The sequence below is a fragment of the Pieris napi genome, chromosome 18, assembly GCF_905475465.1.
Source record: "Pieris napi chromosome 18, ilPieNapi1.2, whole genome shotgun sequence".
In the NCBI taxonomy this organism is placed as follows: domain Eukaryota; kingdom Metazoa; phylum Arthropoda; class Insecta; order Lepidoptera; family Pieridae; genus Pieris; species Pieris napi.
In genome coordinates, this window is record NC_062251.1 from 4,206,992 (window position 1) to 4,211,578 (window position 4,587).

General features: G+C 44.1%; 1 pseudogene; it reads left to right on the forward strand.

The window, feature by feature from the left end:
• Nucleotides 1-349: 349 nt before the first annotated feature.
• Nucleotides 350-1,714, forward strand: LOC125058864 (annotated as a pseudogene).
• Nucleotides 1,715-4,587: the final 2,873 nt, after the last annotated feature.

Below are 4,587 nucleotides of genomic sequence, written 5' to 3' on the forward strand. Positions count from 1 at the left end.
GGTCTTTATGAAATCGTCCGGTATGCTTGGGCCAACTAGATGTTGCAGGTGCCGAAGAAACGCCGATGGTCGCCTGTCTCCTAATTCCTCATGCATCAGCAATTGGATTAGTTCTTTTTCACACGACGCTGATAATCTTTTAATAAGCTCGCTTTTCAGATTTTCGTATTTGCCACTTGCTGTAGGATGAATTAAAATGTCTTTCACGTCAGCAGCGTAACGGTTTTCGAGTTGGCCACTGACGTAATTATATTTGACACCTGAGAGTGCAAAACTTCCTTCTATTTGCGCAAACCAGACTGCAGGTTCTTCTGACCAGAATGGCGGAAATCGTTCCCCCACACGACAAATGTCGGAGGGTGTAAATGTCTTTTCTTTGAAATGCTATCTGCTTTCGTCGCTTTGTTGGTCGCTGTTAGGCATTTTTAAATCTAGTTTTCACTAGCTTACGGTTTTAATGGTGCTCCGTGATATGTACGAGTACATCACGTCGGGGTCACCAATGTAGGAGATGTAGGTGTTGTGTGTGTTTTCCCTTCGTAATGGTGTGTTATCTTCAGGGAACACAATTAAACAACCCTTTCTAGTATAATTAAAATAATACAAAGAACCACTGTTTGGTGGTGCTAAAATAATAACATGCTTTCCATCTATAGAAGCTACACAATTAGGAAAATTCCATTTATTCCAAAATTCTTCTATATATTTTTCCCATTGTGCCATGCCAGGCGTCGGGATACTTTCTCGCAGTACATTTTTAATTACAGCATCACAAACTTCTAACACGGCACGTCTCACAGTACTGATTCCCAAGCGATAATTAAAAGCAATGGTTGTAAATGAATCGCCTGTTGCTAAGTACCTGCAAACAAAATATCAATATTAATCGTGTAATCATTTTTTACAGCTGCAGCTTGCAAACAAAGATGGCAAGGGCTAAGGCATGCATACAGACGAGCATTCAATAAGAAATAAGGCAAAAGTGGACAAGCAGCGAAAAACATTAAAAAATGGAAGTATGAAGATGAAATGGCTTTTGTTGCTTCTTTCTTTGCCGAGAGAAAATCTTTAGAATCCGTTGAGCTGACAAGTGACGATGAACTGTCACAGCCGAATAGCGATACAGGAACTGAAATTCAGAACCATCACTTCAACAATGAGATCGATAATACTGTTGATATTGCTGCTGCAGAAAATATTACGGCCACCGAAATTCAGAACGAAGATGACATTACTGCCAGTAATAAATCCTCACAACCACTACTCAGTCAAGCAAAAAAGGCCAAGACAATAAAGAGAGGTAACATTCAACCACCACAAATAGCATCCGCTGTATTGATGTCGAAATTGTTAGAAGCGCAAAATAAATCTCCACGACAAGACGATGAATTAGACCGATTTTTTTTGCACATATCAGATACAGTAAAGAAGTTTTCTCCTTACTTACAAGCCATCGCAAAAAACAAAATATTCAGTTTAGTTTCCGAAATGGAGTTACAGCAGCTCGCACCACCTAACTTTGCTACAGCTACACCACCGTATGCCTATGCTTCATCTCCAGCATCGACTTCTTCGAGCGTACAAGCGAGTGCTACACCCATGCCTCCGTCTCCTGAGCTTTGGAAGACTACCGAGTGGAATAATAATAATAAAGCATAAAGCTTTACCATGAATACTAGATCAAAAGTTTCATTAAATATTAATAATAAACAAATTGTTTTTTACTTACCGTAAACACACAGCGAGCTTTTCTTTAGGTAGCAGGCATTCTCTAAAGTTTGTGTTTTTTTTGACACTGTCATTTTCAATTTTTTTCAGCAAATCGTTAAATTTGAATGTACACATTCGGAAGTACTGAAAAAACTTTTCTTCGTCATCAACTAAGTGCCTGAATAATGTCCAATATTCTCCTTCCGTTTTGCGTTTTTAGAATTGTGAATCCAGTAGAGTCGAGTGTTTTTTAGGCATTCCTCTTCCTCTTCATCCAAAATGATAGCAATCATTGCCAGTTGTTCAATCGTTAGTTTCCTTATAGCCATAAGTAATTACTTCAATATTTCACCACATTAACGCGTCTACGCAACGCTGATATTTGTACGAGAATGAACCGATGCCTTACGAGTGTATTGAAAAGATTTCTGCCGTGTCACATACGGGCATCATACAGATTAAATACGGGTTGTAAACGGGTTCAAAACGCTGTCGGCCCGCTTCAGTGGGCGAAATAGAGCGTACCGGATTGCTTTAAAAAATATGTGATTTTGAATCTTCCTTTCAATGTTCTGGACGCCCAGAACTATCATAACGAGATTTGAAGTGTATCACCTGGTGGTGATACACTTTGACCCATTGTCTGACACTGCTCGAATAATGGTTTATTCGAGCAGTGTCAGACAATGGGTCCAATATTAAGTGTGCTATAGAGAAATGTTTGGGTTGGAAACATTTCAATTGCTATGCGCATTGCATTAATTTAGTAGTTACTAAGGCTTTAGAAAATAATAGTATTTCTAATATCATACAAAATGCAAAAAACGTTGTGTCACATTTAAAAAAAAGTACGGTTGCGTGGGAAAAATTAAAACGCTACTTAGATCAAGCTGGTAAACCGATAATGAGGCCTCTTCAAGATGTTCCTACCAGGTGGAACTCTACATACTATATGTTAGAGCGCTTATTACTATTGAAAGAGGAACTTAATAGCGCAATTTAAAATTTAAACACAAATATTCCAGTATTGTCAGCGAACGATTGGTCAATTATAGAAAAACTGGTCCTTGTTTTAAAGCCCTGTGAGGAAGTTACAAAAGAGATTAGCGGCGATAGATATGTGACTGGCAGTTCGGTTATCCCCATAACTATAGCTATTAAATCGGCGTTAGGTGCTATACTAGATTCTTCCGAGCCTTCACCAGATGACGTAGAAATGGTGAGGCAGGATATTCTAAATGGACTACAAATACGTTTTTCTTCGCTAGAATATAGCCGCACTTTTACGACATGCATGTTTCTGGACCCTCGTTACAAACTTTATTTCGAAAACGAAAGTACAGCAGAATCCACAAAAAAACATGTTAACAGAACAGAATATTTCAGAATCCTCTTCGGGGTCCGGATCGGAAAACACCATTTGGGCCCACTATTACAAAAAAATGCAAAATATTAGGCCTAGTGATACCGCATTTTCTAGAGCTGTGGTTGAAGTGCAACGTTACCTAGACGATACAGTAATATCAAAGTCTCGTTCGCCTTTAGAAAGGTGGAAGGCTAACAAGAATTCATATCCTGACGCTGGGGGTAGAGCTAGAATTGGGTGGTCAGCCCACAGACGTGTTGGCCACCTACGCTCCCCCTGGCATCAACTTCATTCCGGCCGATTTGGAGGCCGCGCTCAACCAGAGGCCAACGATCCTCGCGGGCGACTGGTATGCCAAGCACGTCAGCTGGCACTCTCACTCCAACAGCTCGCGAGGGATCCGGCTTCTGCAGTACGCCGAGGCACGCGGTTACCACGTGTGCGGACCAGACGCCGGCCGCCACCCACAACCCGAGAGTGGATGCTCACAGGCCGGATACCATCGACCTGGTGGTGCACAACCGGCCTGGCCTCTACCTGGCGCAGGAGGTATTGATGGACGAATACCAATCGAACCACCAGCCCGTGCTGTGCATCATCGCGGGGGCACCATCCCCGCCCGTACGCACCTGCAAGGTCACCGATTGGAACGCCTTCGAGTCCATCATGCGCCAACGCCATGCGACAACAGGCGCCGTTGACGACATGGCGGAGACCATGACACAGCAACTCCAGATGGCTCTGGCGGAAGCTACAACAACGCGACCGCTAGAGGTCATACGCCCGGACCTCGTTCCCTACGTGCAAAGGCTGATCCAGCAGAAGCTAAGAGTACCAACCCTATTGATATATGCTTTGCTAGCACTAAGCCGAATGTAGGTCGTGCGTCAGCAACGGCCAATACTTAGTAAGTAAATCTGAATGTATAAATTCATGAAGAAATAGATATTAAGTTGATTATTGTTTAGTTCTTAATTAAGTGCTGTCACTCTGTTGATTTAAATAAATTATTTTTAAACCAAAAGTCCGTTGCCGTTCCTTTACTCGCGCTCAGGAGGCAGTGGCAGCGCAATCGCTGCCCCGTGCTGAAGGCGCATCTGAACCGCCTCGCCGAACATGTCAAAGCCGAGCTGGCGACACACGCGCGGCGCACGTGGGAGCACACACTAGGAGAGGCAACCACAGAGCCTACTCGCCTCTTCCAACTATGCCGCCGTCTCTATCGGACTTCAGAGCCGTAGCGTCCCCTGTACGACAGCAACGGCGCCATCACCTACGATGACATCGATCGGGCTGAAATTCTCGCCGAACACCGCAACATCCCCTGCGCGCGTGGCTGAGGTGGAGAGCACTGTCGAGGCCCGGCTGACGAGCCTGATCCCACCTGACGAAGCCCAGATTCTCTTTTCGCCATCACAAGTGCGAAAGACGATCCGACGACTGCCGCTCAAGAAGGTCCCAGGACCGGACGGCATGACCCACCAGGCGCTGCACCATCTGCCTATGAGGTG